We start from the raw sequence: 16,596 nt of genomic DNA, 5'->3' as shown, positions 1-16,596 counted from the left end.
CACCAGCAGTTATTGTTTGCTCTTTCCCCCTGAACTCGACTGTACAGATTCAGAGATAGTGCCAGTCAAGAGCTTTTTTTTAAAGCAGCTATTCCAATGACATGTTACTCATGTTCAAAAAGTAATTTGTTGTTACTAATTAGAGTGCCTGAGTGTAACTTGTTACCTTTCTTATTCTATTGCTCATAGCTTTGGGGCGGATTAAACATTGATAAAAGAATGGTACAACTTTTGAAAGATTCCTATCATTGGCGCGTTACAAATGTGCCAAAAGTACGTGCTCTGCGCGTACTAGGGTTAGAAAGGGGCGTACTAGGGTTAGAAAGGGGCGTCTATTCTAGATGCCCCTCAACCCTAGTACATACAGAGCGCGTACAAAATGGTGGCACCCTTCCACATGGGCGCCGCCATCTTGACGTAGCGGACGCATAGCGTCCGCACGTTGTGCGGCACAAATGATGTTGCGAGTGCGCCATTGGCATCTCGTGACATCATACGCGTACCGCAATTAGAAGCGCCATTTTGGGGCTTCTTTTTTGCAGCGTGGAGGAGCTGCGCAGTTTGGATGCTGGGGCTCCTCAGCACCGCAAATGACGGCACCGGCAGACCGCCGATTTCAGGCGGTCTGTAACGTGTCATTGTTCTTTAGTCTATCTCAAAATGCAAAAACATTCAAAAACAGAAAAATATATTAATTTCGCCTTTAGAGATCAAGTGTGGTATAGTGATTTAAATGCTGGTACTACAAATCTGGAGGCCAGGGTTTGAATCCCCACTTGGCCATTGAAACCCACTGGATGAGTTTGGGTAAGTTATACTCTCTCAGCCTCAGAGAGAGAGACACATAAGGACAACCCCCCTTCTGAACAAATATTGCAAAACAACAACAACCCCACAACCCTCTGTGTTAGGGTTGTCATAAGTTGAAATCGACTTGAAGGCACAAAACTGCAACAACCAGTAACTTTGTCCCACCCATTTTATTATGCTTTCATTGATAAACAAACAAACATAAATTCTTTATAGGTAAAACCCTAGCAATTGGATCCCAGAAGGAGAACTTGTTACATTGTTGGGACTACACTATCAGATATTCCACTTAATTTGGAATATAATGAATACCAAAATGAATACCACAAATGAACCTGTATGTGGAAAATATCATATACAGAGCAGGTTTAGACTCAGAGGTAGGAGGGGTGAAGATTGGGGGAAGGAACATTAACAACCTAAGATATGCAGATGACACAGTACTAGTAGAAGAAACCAACAAGAACCTGGAGCAGTAACAGAAGATCAAGGAGGAAAGTGCCAAGGCAAGCTTAATGCTGAACATTACGAAAACAAAAATTATGACCGCAGATCTTCATGTATATTAAAATTAAATGTATAAATACTGCTATCTATTTAATAAATCACTAACATCTGACCCCAAACATAGTTTGTGACTATTGTTTAAAAAAAAACCTACAGTTTTATTTACAAAGTCATATTTTTACAACTTTTGCTACTTTTACCAACTGTTCTATAAGGTCAGACAAAATTCAGATAAAATCAAACTGTGGTTAAGTCCAGGGAAAGAGACTTGAGCATGAGCAGTAGCATCAGTGGGATTTACAAGTGTTTAACATTGGCGGAACTGTACTGAATCTCAGTATGCTGTTTGGTCATTGTACATCAAATGCGCTGGGTTTAGTTCACGATCCCCACTGGCACATTTGCTAGCAGTTCTAGCAGAAGAAGCCAAAGATTAAAGAGGCATGAAAATTAAACTACCTTAATCCTTTGAAGTGGTCCCTCCAGAACCAGATTAGGGAACATAAGGCAAACAGCATGTGGAAATCAGCAGTGTTGCTGTCAGAGCTGTTGATTTGGTAGATCTGAAAGACGTCAGAGTCTACAATTATTGTTTTGGATATTCAGCCTGGGAATACCATGTATTAGCAATGTGTTAAATTTTTTAGTATCATTCAAAGCAAAACAAGGCAGTGCAATTAAAAAACTGCTATGGTTTAATATTTAAGTATCTAATGAAATTAAGAATCACAGGCTCCACAACAATATTTAATCAGCCACATGTCACCTTCCAATGCATATAACAAAAACCCCAAAATGAAGTACAGTACTAATATAGAACAGAAGGTCTGAGGCGTAAAATCCTACATTCTTTATCCTTCAAAGGCTTCCCTGGGTGATCATTTTTCTTCTGTGTATTGTCAAAATTAATTGGAATTCAAAAGGGCACCTTCATAAGTATGAACACAAGACATCATAAATTTACAACTAATATTACTCTAGAAGCAGCTGAGTAAAAATGCCCAATCAAAGAGACCTTTTGCAGAATTCCCACTGGTGCCCCTTTATTTTTCAATCAAGATATGGAGGCAATTAAATGTTTACATACAGTTGTAGCACACTGTGATTTTAATAAGTGCTATGTGTAAACAACAAAAGGCAAAGTGAAGTCGAGGGCTTTCATGGCCGACTTCCATACTTTTTTGTGGGTTTTCAGGCTAGGTAGCCATGTTCTAGAAGAGTTTATCCCTGATGTTTCACCAGCATCTGCGGCTGGCATCTTTAGAGACTCTTCTCCGAAGATGCCAGCCACAGATGCTGGCAAAACATTGGAAATAAACTCTTCTACAACATGGCCACATAGCCCAAAAAGCCTACAGAAAAAAACTAACAAAAAGTAAATCTTGTGTGGCAAAATTTATGTTCTTATTAGTTGTTGAATAATTACTGTGGACCACTACCACTGAAAATCAACACTAAAAATCTAGTAAGGGCATTCTGGAAGTTGTGGACCAAATACAGAACATTTCCAAATTGTATCATAGAGGTCATTCTCTTGTTCATCTCTGAGTAGGTTTGCCATAAGCCAGGACCTCCAAACCAGGATAAATGTAGGACAACATTTTCAAATGTGGGACACGTTTTTATAAAAATAGAGGACACGTGAAAAAAATTGATGATTTTTTTTAAAATGTTAATCTAAATGCATGTTTCTAAGGCATGATCAAAATGGAGGACATTTTGGCATTATTCCAAGACAAAAAAATAAAAATCAAGACAGGGGTGTATATATTTAATAATAAAAATAATGAATAAATAAATAAAAATCAAGACGGGTGTATATATTTAATAATAAAAATAATGAAAAAAAATCAAGACAGGGGTGTATATATGTAATAATAAAAATAATGAAAAATAAAAATAGAAAGCAATAATAAAAATAATAAAATAAAAAACAAGAAATAATAAAAATTAATAAAATAAAATAAAATAAGTATTTTATATTTTTAAAAAATAATTTAAAAACCCAGAAAAAACAAGGCAGACCTAATGGCCACTGACTCAGCTTTCCTCCTCCTCCTCCTCCTCCTCTTCCTTCTCCTCTGCCCCAATTCTACCCTTCAAGGCACCCTTCCTCCGGCTCCTTCCTCCTCCTCCTCCTCCTTCTCCTCAGGCTAGTGCGCGTGCGCAGAGGGAAGCGGGGCAGGCGCGTGCACGCAGAGGGAAGCGGGGCAGGCATGCGCGCTGTCACTGCCCCCTGCTAAGGCCCAGGTGGCGCGCGCCGAGGAGCCCGTCCCCTTTGGCCAGCCACCCATTGGCCGGCTGGCCAAAGCAGGGGATGAGCTCCTGCTTTAGAGCCCCCTGCGTGCGCAGGCAGGAAAGCCCTGGCCCTGGCGCGGGAGGCGTGGCGGCGGTGGCGCTGCTGCCGCTGAGGAGGAGGAGGAAGGTGGAGCTGGAGGAGGAGGTGGGTTGGCGCTGCCCACAGTCCCACCATTCCAGGAAGAGCAGGAGGAGGTGAGTTGGCGCTGTGGCCAGCTGCATTAGCGGCAGCGGCAATGGCCGCAGGAGCGGGCCCCGAACCGGGACCAATGCATGGCTGGGGGCCAAACTGGGCCGGGACCGGGAGGGGCCCCCAAAAGCGGGATTTTCCCGGCGGCCACCAGGATATGGCATCCCTATCTCTGAGTGTCTATTTCACTGAGCACTCATTTAACAACTGCCATTGGTTTGGTTCTGATAACCACCAAAACCAGGGATAGGCAACTGTAGCCTCCAAGATTTTATTCATCTCAAACTCTCACTGGCCCTAGTCAGTTTAGCCAATGGTAATGGATTATGAAATTTGCCATAATCTAAAGCAAAGTTTCAAGTGGACCATTATGTCCTCATGTAAAAGCCAAATGACTCCTAAAGCAGTTCTGCTTTTCTCTCTTGCAAATTAAAGTGCTTCTCTGTCTTGCACAAGCCCTTTCAGGGTAGCATAAAATGTCATACTTTTACCATATTTAAATTGTTTATGCATTTAGCTAAGCTTTCTTTTGTTATTGCAGCAAGTATTCTATTACTTATTAGACTATATACCCTATGATCCACAGTGTTCCAATCTTTTTAATTTTACGTCATACCACTTTAATCAGCCTTCTCTTTCACTCTTTATCTAATGTTCATTATTTGCATACAGAGCTGCATTCAATACAATTTTTTTATTTTGTTATTATTTTGTGTCATTTTTCAATGCTACATTTATTACTTATATCTAGTTGTTTATTTTTTCCCTTTATTTTAAGTCTGTTTTGCTATGCCTGTTTGTTTGTATGTGCCTTAAAGTGGCCTTTCTGCTTATGGACACACCATAAATTTCATAGGGTTTTCTTAGGCAAGGAATACTCAGAATCATGGAATCATAGAATTGGAAGAGACCGCAAGGGCCATCCAGTCCAACCCCCTTCTGCCATGCAGGAACTCACAATCAAAGCATCCCCAACAGATGGCCATGAAGCCTCTGTTTAAAGACCTCCAAGGAAGGTGCTCCACTGTCAAACAGCTCTTCTGTCAGAAAGTTCATCCTAAAGTTAAGGTGGAATCTCTTATCCTATATAATTGAGGGTTCTGTTTTTTAAACAGTAAAACTAGCAAATTAAAGATCAAATCTGAAATGATCTTTACAATATCATTGAAAATCTGAAAAGCTTTACAAAGAAGAGACCAAGTTTGGCCAGGAATTCTAGGCATAAATATACTGGCTTTCTTATGTTCCTGAAGTATGGTGCAAAGGAAAAATCTTTGGAAAACTCAGAAAAGAGCCCTATTGCATTTACACAACCTTATGGCCTATCATAAACAATCCAGTATTTTAAGATTACTTTTCTTACACTTTTTTAGAATGCCTAAAAGCTCAACTTTGTTCAACCAGCAGAGTTCATACTTGACTCATTCCAAAGAAAAACTGATATGCAAAATTAATTTCCCACATTCTTCTCTCCTCACTGCCTCCTCAGGGTTATGGGGCCATATGCTACAGCAACAGCCAAAGTCACTCAGAGGTGGCTTCTAAAATATAGCCTACAGCACCTGGTAGTCATTGGTGGTCTCCCATCCAAATAATAATCATAGCTGACTCGTCTTAGCTTCACAAGATAAGATGGGCTCTGGTGTCTTTAGGGTAATTAGGCCAATGCCTATTTTGCTTTTAATTTCTGTTACAGATTTCCTGTCTTTTATTATTTTTCTTGCCAAAATTTAGGTTGTACCTACTCATATAATTTGCTGTTCCTATAATAGGCTACATACTTTTTATTAATGCATTTTCATACACACACACACACACACACACACACACACATCATAACTTTGAAAAGCAGAATTAATTATATTTAGTATGAACTGGAGCTTCTGTTTCTTTTTTTGCCATTTCAGCTAAGTCATCCATATAGCATAACCAAATCTCTTTCCTCTTGTTAACTGCATCCTTGAAAAATGCTGAAAAGTACAGAAGACAGCAAAATCTTTGATTAACTCATTTTACTCATTATTCATTCTGGTTACAGCTTCACATTTTTATATAGTACATTATGCTGTCTCTTTTCATTTGAAAAAATATGGTTTATTTTTCTTTATTTTCTCAGAGCCCATCAAAAAAATTTTCTAAACCACTAAATGCTACACAAGCATTCTACCCAATCTGTAATCAGCCTTTAATCAACATTTGAAATACAAGAATGGCTTTATTTGTTCCTTATAGTTTCTAAAAACTAAAGTTGTCATTTAATTTATTTCTTTAATTTATAGCCTATGGCGCGGGACAGACTGTCCAAAAAGGACAGTCTCCCGGTGCCTAGCTTTGATCCACAGGGAAGCCACAACCTCCAGGCTGTGGGACTTCCTCGCAGACCAAAAAGAACCCGCACAAAGTGGGTTCTTCTTGTGGTGTGATTATGATGCTGCAGTGCGCCAATGGCTAGGCATCCATCACATAATGATGGCGGTGCCCATCTGTACAGGGCGCCGCCATTTTGATGCCCTCATCACATGCGAGGGGCGTCTAGAAGCGCTGCCCCTCACACATGACGAGGGTGTCCTATTGTGCCCGTCTGGACTGGACCAAAGTTTCTTCCAAAGGAACTTACACTTTATGTTAAAACAAAATGGCTGAAACAATCTGAATATACAGAATTCAAAAACATTAAATAACAGTCCACTTAATTAATTTAAAACAGTTAAAAGATATTAAAACCTATTACATATTTAAACTAGCACACCTGTTGTACTATCTCAACAAGTTAAAAGCTGAAGGCCTATTTGCCTAAGAAAGTCTTTGCCCATCAGCAAAAAGGGAGCAGAGAGAGGGCCAACCAAGCCTCTCTTTGAAGATAGTTCGATATCCAAAATCCTCACCAGATGTTCCTGTGATGGTGGTGGGACTGAGAGAAAGCCATTCTCTGAAGATAATAACACTCGGATATATGCATATAGAGAAATACAGTTTTTTACAGTCTGGACCAAAGCCTCATAGGGCTATATAGGTCATAATTAGCACTTTGAATTCCCCCAGAAACAGACTGGTGGCCAGTGAAGCTGTTCCATCAAAGGAGTAATATGCTCCCAATAACCCAGCCCCAGTCTGGTCATAACATTTTGGAAACGCTGAAGTTTCCAAACAGTTCCAAAGGCAGCCACATGCAAAGTGCACTATAGTAATTAAAAAGGGATATTATCAAGGCATGTGTTACCATCTGACATCTCAAGGAACAGGCACAGTTGGCACATGCTAATGTGCATCCCTTTAATTGTGCAAACACACTCCTGGCCATCACCGAAACCTGAGCTTCCAGGCCTAGAGTTGAATCCAGGTGTATTCTCAAGCTATGAACCAGAGATTTCAGGGAGAACGTAACCCCATGCAGCACAGGCTGAACTCTTTTTTCCTGATTTGCCTTACAAATGACCAGGAGCACCTCTAATTTGTATGAATTACATTGCTCTAATTTAATTTTACAGTTAATCCTCCACATTTGCAGCTTTGACTTTGCAGGTTTGATCGTATGAATTTTTGATTAATTTGTCCTCTCTAGAAATCTCTAGGTTCTCCAGCACAACTCTGCCAGAAGTTGACCATAGAGTTGTGCTGGAGAACCTAGAACTTCCTAGAGAAAACAGTTCTCTTGGCATCTGTAGGTCCTCCAGCATGATTCTGTGATCACCTTCTGGCATATGTTGACCATAGAGTTGCACGGAAGGACCTGGAGTTTCCTAGAGTGTTCTCTAGATAAAAAGAAGTGGGTTTTTTTAATTTGCTGTTTTTCCACATTCAGAGAGGTCTTTCGCCCCTAAGCCTAGTGAATGTGGAGAGACCACTGTACAGTTGGCCCTCTGTTTTTGTGGGGGATCCATTCGAGCCCCCCCCCACGAAAATGGAGACTCGCACATATTCCAGCACCATAGACTTGAATTGGGCGCATGCCCACTGCACTGGGCAGAATCAGGGTGCAATGTCCTGACAATGCATGCCATGACTCTCCCCCAGGGTGCCATGATGCCATGCAACACTCCAGATTGCACGTGGCATCATGACGCACCTCTGGCACTGCATCTAGATGAAACAGCGCCAAAGGGGCAACATACAGCTGCGCCGCTGTGGCTATGGCACCCTTTGGAGGGCACAAAAAGGAACCCCAAAAGGGGGTCTGTATAGCCCCTCAGACAGGGAAAAACAACAAATTAAACCGCTTATAAAACAAATACATATTAAAATAATCAGTACAGAATATAAAATTCATTGATTTGATCATCAGCTTTGCCTTATATTTCTGTCTGGTGTAGTAATTTGAATATCAGATTCTGAGAGACCAGGATTCAAATTCCCACTCAGGCATGAAAACCCACTGGATGGCCTTTGGCAAGTCACACTTCCTCAGCCTAAGAGGAAGGCAACCTCTTCTTGGCAATAAAAGTTGCCAAGATAACTCTATGATAGGCTCACTATAACTCATAGTTCACTTGAAAGCACATAACAACAATAACTCTTTTGTCTGGGCCATGACTGGGGAGAGTGATTCACAATTTACAATTCTTCAGGGTGTTGAGAGGAAGTTTTGCACACCTTGAAAGCAATGCTCAGATGTCATTAGAATAGAATTAGCCCAAGAGGTAATGTATAGTTTATAGATGGTGGCAATTCTGCTGGCTTTCACTAATCATAAAGTTGTGCACAGTCTTTTCTGTACCTTATTGCCACCTAGGAAGGCATCAGTTGAGATGCAGGAACACGGTTGAGATGGAACTACAAATAACTAGCTATGATTAATTACCTCTAGCAATTCTTTTTTGCAGTAACTAAGATATACCTGAGAGCTAGTGTAGTGGTTTGGGCATTGGACTATGGCCCTGGATACTAGGGCTCAACTCCCCACTCAGCCATGGAAACCCACTGGTGGATTTTGAGCAAGTCACACACTCTGAGCCCTAAAAACTGTGAAAGGTTTGCCTTAGTTTTGCCATAAGTCGGGAACGACTTGAAGACACACAACATGAAGAAGATATAATTAGGTTACATTACAAATACACATTAGTGAGGGAAATATTTTTACAGTACAATTGTTACTTCTATAGTTATAGGCTTATGCCCTTTACTATCAGAAAAAGAGGAATACCTCACAGGTCAAGTGCAAGCTTGTGCTGTGTGACATGGAGTTTTGTTGGTGAGGCAGTGATAGCAACATGGATAGGAAAGGAGTATTTTTTGTACCACAGACCAGCAGTTTGGAGAAATCAGCTCCTTCCTCCCCCAGTAATTAACTAAAAATATGTTAGTTACTTTTGAGAACAGTAAAAACAAAAAACTCTCCTCCTGACCTTATTGCTATCACCTCCACACCCACAACACAGCATGACACATAGCACAAGCCTGCACTTGACCTGTGAGATATTTCTCCTCTCCTATTTAAGGCCATAAACCCATAACTATAACAGCAACTGTAATACCATAAAAACTTGTTTTTAAAACAATAGCTATTGCAATAATTAACTACTTTTGTGATGTTTGAGTTATTATTGTAAAGGTAAAGGTAGTCCCTTGACATGTATGGCTAGTCGTAACCAACAATATGGTGTGGGCTCATATTCCTTTCTAAGCCGAAGAGCCAGCATTATCCAAGGACTGCTCCAGTGGTCATGTGGCCAGCATGACTCCACCAAATGTTGTTACCTTCCCACTTAAGTGGTACCTATCTATCTACTTGCTTTCGAACTGCTGGGTTGGCTGAAGCTGGGAGTAGTGCAGGAGCTCACCCCATCATGCAGCATTCGAGCCTTGAACTGCCAACCTTCTGATCTTCTGATCATCAGAACTGGTGTCTTAACCACTAAGCCACCACTTAGTACAGATCTAATTTTTAAAAAAATAACTTTTAAGCTCTCTGCACCAGTGCATAAGTATACTGCCCAGGAATAACCCAACACATTTTGTTCGTTGAGGTGAATGAATGTCAAGTTGGCAAGGATAAAGTTAAGATAATCCTGTTTTTTTACAGAACCTCTTTTGGACTAACAGTTGAATCTCCCTTCACATTGCCAATAGAATAGTGATTCAATCATGAGGCAACAGACTAGCTTTGGAGCCCTCACAACAGGTTATGTAGCACACACAGCTCATATGTTCCAAAAGTTCAGAGAGAGCTGACAAAGAATTCAGGAATAAAGGCTGGAAGATGGCCACAGCTGCCTCCCAGCATCTGCTGGCTAAGGTGGATGCTGCCCTTTGTCTAATGATAGAGCCAGCCCTGATGTTTTCAGGAAGAACTTGACAGGTCAAACAATATCAGTAGTAAATTAGCAGGAAAGATCAGCAGGAGCAGCAGCCTCTGGACTATAAGGGCCCGAACAGACAGGCCCTTATAGCTGCTTTGGGTGACTTTGGAGGTATGCTGTTTAAATGCTGCATGCATCCTAAGAAACCAGAAGCTGTGCCAAAGCCAGTCCTAAGGAGTAGGGCATAGCTTCTGGCCTCTTAAGCTGTGTGTGTCATTTAAACAGCATGCCTCCAAAGTGATCTGAAGCAGCTTTATTTTTGCTTGTTTGTTCGGCCCCTATGTAACTTTTGCCAGGAAGGAACACAGGATCATATAAGTATGAAAGGAAACTCCAAATATAACATACAGTCAACCTATAATGCAGGGGTGTGCAACTGTGGAAGGCTAGGGGATTATTCTAGCTCTGCAAGAGATCTTGGAGGGTTGCACCTCCTTATCACATCTGCTCCCCCCAAAAAAACTCCAGCAAATTTTGTTTGCTCTCAGATGTCACTGAGCCACATCTGGGAGCATTTTCACTCTGATTTTGGTCCTCCCTGTGTCATTTCAGGCCCAGGAGGCGTCTTTTTTAAATAATGAGTGAGTGGAAGTCACTCCTGGTTTCAAAAAAGGGGGCAAAATGTGATGGAAATGTCTGTGCATCCCCAAAGGCATTTTGGGGTGAAAAGAGTTAATATTGGGGCGGGGGGGGGGGAATTGCACCATCATTACCTAAATTATCTTGCTTGTGACTTATTTCTCTTTCTCTGTTTACAATCCAATCGACTATCATATGCACCCTTTCCTAATCATAGACAAAAGCACTCAAGGAGCTGTTGTGGAATTGCAGGTTAGTGCACCAGCATACAGTGGAACCTGGGTATTTGGTGGGGTTTGATTTTGATTCCAGGGACGCCCTATAAATACCAAAGTCTGTGGATGCTCAAATCCTGTCATATACAATGGCATAGAAAAATTGTGGCCTTTATATAACATGGCAAAATCAAGGTTTGCTTTCTGGAATTTAAAATATATATATATATTTTCAAGCCATGGATGGTTGAATCCATGGATGCAGACTCCGTGAGTATGGAAGGATGACTGTAGTTTATTACAGCAGTGGGGAATGTGTGCTTCTCCAGGTGTGGTTAGATGGCAACCTCAACAACTCTAGTTTGTATTGCCAGTAGTGAGGAATGATGGGAACTCAAGAGAATTCAGGTTTGATTAATGGCAACTGCAGCTCTGAGAAAAGGTTGGGAAGAGATGTAGGTCTGTAATGGTGCAGTATGATTGTCAAGCAGAGTACAATGATGAGTGGCCTCTGATGAATACATGTCTTTTCACTCAGCTTCCTTATCCCACCCAGCCACATATACCCATGTGCATTATTATTATTATTATTATTATTATTATTATTTTTAAGGGGGGGTGGAAATTGTATATATTGTTATATTTTTAAAAGATTGTATGCCGCTTTGATTGTGGTAACAAAAAGCGGGATATAAATTAAAGTTTTATTTATTTTATTTATTATTTATCAGTGTCCCGCTGGCTGTCTTCCTAGGAGACCAGCAGGGTATTCACATGACACCCACCACCTTCAGTGGAGGCACTGCCACGATGTTCCTTGATCTCTGTTCTAACCAACAGTATACAGTCAGGCCTCCATTTTCACAGGGGATCCATTCTGGACTGCCCCGTGAAAATGGAGACTTGCCAATATTCAAGCCCCATAGGCTTCAATTTGGTCCATGCCCATGAGCATGCACAGGGTATGCGCCATGGGGGCATGCTCCATTGAAAATAATGGAGGTCAGCCCTCCATGAATATTCAACCATGGACCTCATGTTCGCGAGAAAAGAGGGGTGACTATATTTATAGCCTTGGAGCTTTTATTCAGCACTGAAAGGAATTAGCAAGTCAAGAAGGAAGACTGAAAAGAAGCTCATGGATTCTACCATGACAAGATCATTATTAATCTTGTTTTCAGCCGCTCCAGTGCTCTGGAAAGAGAAACAGTCAAGAGGAAAATTGGAGGAAAGAGTAAGACAGCTAAACTGATCAAAGTTTTGAACTTACAGGAGAAAACAGAAATGACCTCGCCTGCATCAGCTAGTTAATTTGAATCTTCTCATGCACTGAAAAGACACACCTGAGGGAACTGAAGGTTGATGCTGATTGACTTTATTCCCTGCCACATGCATGTTCGGCAGCCATGTGAAGAAATCCATGCACCATGCCCACATGAGAGAGGAGATCCTGACTGGGCCTTGACCCCTCTTCATATGCAACTCTATACATCTGTACATGTGAAGGGTTCTTTTTCACTCTGGCCAAATGCTAGCCATTGAGCAGCTAACTGTTGAGTGTCTTGGCAGTGGAGAGGATGATGATATCAGCAGTTCTTTCATTCAGACACACACACACACACACACACACGTGTGTGTGTGTGGGGGGGGGGTGGGGTGAGTCACATATAGTCCCTTAATAAGAAATAAGGCTGGTGATGTCTATTTTAATATTTTAAAATATAATTTACTTAAGTAAATAAGTACAGTGGGCCCTTGGTATCCACTGAGGTTTGGTTCCAGTACTCCCCATAGATACCAAAATCTGTGGATCCTCAAGTCCCATTGTATAAAATGGCATAGTAAAATGGCATCCCTTACATAAAATAGCAAATTCAAGGTTCGCTTTTTCAAAATTTGTCAATTAATACATACATATGTATATTTATGGTCTTATTAATATACTAACTATCACTATATTAATAAGAATTAGTATGTTAATAAGATCATTATTATATATAAGTTTAAATATAATAAACTTATTGGGTAAAAGATAAAATTTTATGACAAACCTAGGTAAAAGGCAGTGTAGAAATAGTGTTAGTACCCAACTGTGAATTTTATATATATAAGTGTATTGCAATGTACAAATAAGTTTATTAAGTGTCCGTTAATAAACTTATATATATATAATTGATAGTTGGATACTAACACTATTTGTACATTGCCTTTTACATAGGTTTGTCATAAAACTTTTATCTTTTCTACATGTCTTATTGCATCTCTGTTACTAGTATGCCTCATTATACACACTTGTAGTTTATACTGAACATTACACTAGTAATATGGTTACAAAGTAGCATTATATATTACTTGATACATAATTGTGAGTTTCAGACTATCTCTATACCAGAATTGTTATTGTTAATACGTTCATTGCTGGGTTGACTTTTTGTTGCTTATCATAGACTGAAAAGGACATTTGGCATAGGGTTCAATATAGAATTTAAAAGTTTATATTCATTGACATATATTATCTTGCTTTCAGTTATATATTATTATTATTTCTTAATTATATAAGCAATAATATGTATATAATTGCAAGCAAGATATGTCAATTAATATAAACTTGCAGTGTATGTTGATCATTACATAGTTATTAATACACACACACATATATATGTGTATGTGTGTGTATTAAGTATGATAAGTATATTAATATGATGTGTATAAGATAATATGTGTACGTGTGTATGTATTAATTGACAGTTGGGTACTAACACTATTCGTACATTGCCTTTTACATAAACTTGTCATAAAACTTTTATCTTTTCTTCATGTCTTATTGTATATAGATTTTTAGATTAGGTTTTTAACTTTTGTGTGTCTTAAATTTTAACTTTGTAGTGTATTAATTAGGTCATTTTGTTTTTAACATTTTTGTTTTAATGTGCTTATATGGTGAGCCGCCTTGGGTCCCTTTTTTGGAGGAAAGGCGGCATACAAATAAAACAAAATAAAAATATTACTATTACGTCTTATTATATTCACTTGGGTCCTAAACCCCCTGCAGCAATAATTCAGTTTGAGACTGCTTTAACAGCCCTAGCTCAATGCTAGGGAATCCTGGGAAACTAGTTATGTGAGACATTTAGCCTTCTGTTGTCAGAAAGAGCTCTGGTGCCACAATAAACTACAATTCCCAGGATTCCCTGTCAGAGCCAGGGCAGTTAAAGCTGTCTCAAACTGGATTATTTCTGCAGTGTGTTATGGACTTTGTTGTCTTATAGCTTATGTTGAGCAGTACACTAATAATAGGGCTACAGAGTAGCATTATGTATAAAACTTGCTACATAATTGTGTGTTTGTGTTGCCACAATGCCAGGACTGTTACGATTAACACATATTTCATTTTCATCATCCTTTTCTCAATTAAAAAAAAACCCTATATAATTCTCTCTTTCCTCCAAAATTTCCCCCTTTTCCGCAATTGGTGGGACTTCACCTCTTGAATCCCCCTCCACTCAAAAAACAACTTTTATTTCCCCTACAATCCCAGCCAAAGAACCTAAATCCATTTCATTTTAAAAATCCCCTCAGACTCGCCCCTCCCCCCCTTTATTCATCTTCTGAGGTGATTTTTTTTGTGGTGCCTGTGATCACGACCACGCACCCTAACTTGCTGCCCTTCAGAGCGAGCCCATTGGCTGTTGCTATCGGCTCCTCGATCCGGATTGGCTAAGGCGCGCGGCCTCTCGCTTCGCCGCGTTCCAGACTTGTTGTCTGGCGGCTCTGAGGGGAAGGAAAAAGAAGAAGAGGCCGAGGAGGAGGCCGACGAGAGGGTTAATAAACCGACGCAGTTGCGCGTTGAAACCGCTTCAGTGAAGCGGTGCGGCTCCTCCCTCAGCCTCTCACGGAGTTAAGAGAGTCCACAGATGCCTTAGCCACGAAGAGAGGGCCACAAAATAAAATATTTAAAAAGAAGAAGAAAAAGAGGAGGAAGAATAAAACAGCACACACTCATATTTAATCTGATTTAATATATTAATATATTACATTTAAAATCTTATTTTCATAGAATGTACGCCGCAGGCAGGTTTTATTTATTTGTTTTAATCCGTTTTACTCAATTGTATGTACTTTGCTGTGTATTTCCAACGCTTTATAAATAAAGTTTAATAACAATAATAGTCATCTATCTATATCTATCTGACTTATTATTATATGTGTGAGAGGCGGGATATAAATAAAATTTATTATTATTATTATTATTATTATTCACATATAAGTTTATGAAGTGACAGTTGGGCACCAACTGTTGTGTTCAAAATGGAGGACACTTTTCAACTGTCTCCTGGGCTGCAGGAGGAAAAATGAGGATGAGCCCTGGAAAAGGAGGGCACGCCTGGGCACCTTGTAGTAGCACTAGTAGTAGTAGTAATAGTAACACCCCACTCTTCAGAGCCTTCCCTTCTTTCCTTCCTCCTCCTTCCCTCAGCCGCCGCCCTTCTCTGAGAAGAAACACCTCAGAGAGAGAGAGAGAGGGAGAGTCATTGCAGTGTGGCGCCCAAAGAGGGGCGGGAAATGGAGGGAGGAAGGAGGAGAAGAAGAAGAAGGGAAGGGGGAAGTGTGAAGAGGAGGAGCCACCTTCTCCTCCTCTGAGGGAAGCTAAGGAAGAAAGGGAAAGGAGACGGAGAGGGACTGAGGAGGAAGGAAAGAGGAGGAGTGGGTCTTGTTGCGCTTCTGGCCCGCTATAGCCTCGCATTGCACCAGAGGAAAGGGGAGAACAGGAAGAGAGAAAGGGGCTGCGGCAGGCAGTGTTTCTCCTACTACAGAGCCCTGGGCCGGGCCTAGTTGGAAGGAGGTTTTGGGGTCTCTCTGAGGAGAAGGAGGAGGAAGGGCCTGTTTGGAAATGACTCCTCAGGCTGGATTCTGAGGAGGCACCTGAAACCACGTATTTGGCGGAAAGAAGGGAGCAAGAGGAGGAAGAGGAGGAGAGAAGGGCACTGCGACCGAAAGAGGAAAAGAGAGGAAAGGAGGGGGTGCAAAGGAACAACAAAAAACACCCCCTCCACCATCCCTCAGGCTTTGGCACTCCTCCTTCACTCAACTGAGAGCTGTTGCATCTGCCTTCCCTCCCTCTCTCCCTCCCTCAGCTTCCCCCCCCCCTTCCTCCTTCTCCTTTGCTTTTTTCTTCACTGTCGGAAACAACAACAACAAGAAGAAGAACAACAACAACAAAAACCCAGCAGCCTCGTTCTTGGTTTGGGATTTAAACCCTGTCAGGAGAGTGGAAGAAGGACTCATGGAGGGAATCTGGACGCCTGGAGTCTGAGGTGGGTGGGAGGAAGCACTACAGACTGGGCTGCCTCTACAAATGATACATGTGTGTGTATCTATGTATCTATACATACATATGTATCCAATGTATGTATAATACATAATATATATTGTACACACAACATATATATATATATATATATATATATACACTGTGTAAAGCAATGCACAAATAATATTGTCAGTTAATAGTATATTAATACTCTTACTGATATACTAACTACATTATTAATTATTAGTCATCTATCTGTAAGTTATTATATATTATCTGTAATTATTAGTCTCATTAATATATATATATAGTAATTATTAGTTTTATTAATACACACACTCTTATATACCCATGGAGGAAATCTGGATATGTGTGTGTGTGTGTGTGTGT

The 16,596-nt window shown here is 40.5% G+C and overlaps 1 protein-coding gene across 1 annotated transcript in view; it reads left to right on the top strand.

Moving 5' to 3' along the window:
• Positions 1 to 15,495: 15,495 nt before the first annotated feature.
• The window catches only part of ERBIN (erbb2 interacting protein), a 118,758-nt gene continuing 117,657 nt past the window's right edge, over positions 15,496 to 16,596 (top strand). Inside the window, 1 exon segment of the mRNA XM_042449456.1 lies at positions 15,496 to 16,210. The gene's annotated coding sequence lies outside the window, so the exon portion shown is untranslated.

Source organism: Sceloporus undulatus, chromosome 2 (genome assembly GCF_019175285.1).
Source record: "Sceloporus undulatus isolate JIND9_A2432 ecotype Alabama chromosome 2, SceUnd_v1.1, whole genome shotgun sequence".
NCBI lineage: Eukaryota > Metazoa > Chordata > Lepidosauria > Squamata > Phrynosomatidae > Sceloporus > Sceloporus undulatus.
Note: the sequence above shows the minus strand (reverse complement) of the source record. Positions and strands in the feature narration are given on the sequence as shown.